This window comes from Octodon degus, unplaced genomic scaffold (genome assembly GCF_000260255.1).
Source record: "Octodon degus isolate 3935 unplaced genomic scaffold, OctDeg1.0 scaffold00065, whole genome shotgun sequence".
Classification (NCBI taxonomy): domain Eukaryota; kingdom Metazoa; phylum Chordata; class Mammalia; order Rodentia; family Octodontidae; genus Octodon; species Octodon degus.
Genome location: NW_004524641.1, coordinates 11,933,309 through 11,934,862, shown reverse-complemented (window position 1 = coordinate 11,934,862; position 1,554 = coordinate 11,933,309). Strand labels below are relative to the sequence as shown.

Here is a 1,554-nt window from a genome sequence, read left to right as displayed (position 1 = left end):
CCCCCCCCAATTAATTGTGAACACTGACTTTAACCACAGAATAATGTTATGATTTACATCGAGATGTCCCATTTGTGAGGCACGTGTGCTCAGATTGGGTCACAGAGGTGTGACACTCATCCGGGGATTAGCCTGCTGATGAATTTATAGCTAAATGTGATGCTGGGAGGGGAAGCCTGGTTGGAGGAGGTGTGATGCTCAGAGTATGGCCTAGGAGGGTCTGTCTCCTTCCTTGTCCATTGATCTCTCTATGCTTCCCACTGCTGTGCCACAAGCTCTTTTTCCTCTGCCAGGCCCCTTTGCCAGGCCACTTTGCCTTGTAACCAGCTGAAAATGAACTGAAACTTCTGCAAACTGTGAGCCAAAATCAACCTTTCTCTTTAGAGTTGCAGGTGTTGGCTATTGTGTCTTAGGGACAAGAAGGTAAGACAGAAACCATTATTTTGTTTTTGTTTTTTGTAGGGTTTTTTTTAGGGAAAGGTCTACAGGGTGTTCAGGGTCTCATTACTAGATGGACTTATACTGATCCGCCTGTTTATAGCCTCCCAAGAGCTGGGATTACAGGCATGTGCCACCACACCCAGTCTCAATTGCTGTCTTAGTGTGCCCCAGTGTCGGGGCCGACACAGCAGGCCTGGGGATGGAACCCCTGGCCCCTGTGCCTACTTGCAGGTACTTTAATCTACTGAGCTATTTGCCTGGCCCCACCACTGTCTTTTGAGATGAGGTAATGCTGTAACAATCTTTTAACATATTGCAAATGATGTTCTCAATTGTCATATTATTCCCCCACCTACATAATCTTTAGAACTTTTAGGAACATGATGAAGTCATGATAGATACATCTAAGAATATTATCTGTGGAAAAACATAGTTTAGGCAGAGCGTGGCTGGAGATGGGGTGAAGACTTGAGCGGATGATTCCATGAACTGCTTGTGGCAGCACATGGCTGACTCTCAGAGTGTAGATTCCATGAGGCAGGGACCATACCCACGTTGGTCAGTCACATTTCTGTCTCCAGAGTTTGTCAAGTATCTACCATGTAGTAAGTCACCAGTGATAGTTGTGGAAAGAACAAATGAGTGAATACATTATTAAAATGACACATCAGCAAGTCTGCTTGTTTGCCTACTTATCGGGGAGTGATTTCTTTTCCCCAAATCATGGTTCCAATCATGACTACTCAGTATAGGATCCTTATTTCAAAGGATATTAGACAGCATGTTACAGAACAACCTGTAATCAGAAAGCTGCCTGGGGCCTGAAGGAGGAAGAAAAGAGGCTGGGAGCTGCAGGGAGAGCAGTCACCTGAAAGGCCAATGCTCTTGCATCAAAAGAGCTCTGTTTTCATGGGACTTTCACCATGAGAATGGGTGCAACTTTTATTTGAACATATATTGGTCACTAAATTTGAAATGTGAAATAGTATTACATTACGGAGCTGAACCCCAATGATATATTTGGGCCATAAGCAAATATATACTTAATACAAACTTTTGTATGAATAATACAGCTACATGAAGATGTAACATACCCTTGTTATGGTTTGTGTC

At 43.6% G+C, this 1,554-nt stretch overlaps 1 pseudogene; it reads right to left on the bottom strand.

The window, feature by feature from the left end:
• LOC101564069 overlaps positions 1-1,554 on the bottom strand; it is a 37,549-nt pseudogene that overhangs the window by 30,848 nt on the left and 5,147 nt on the right.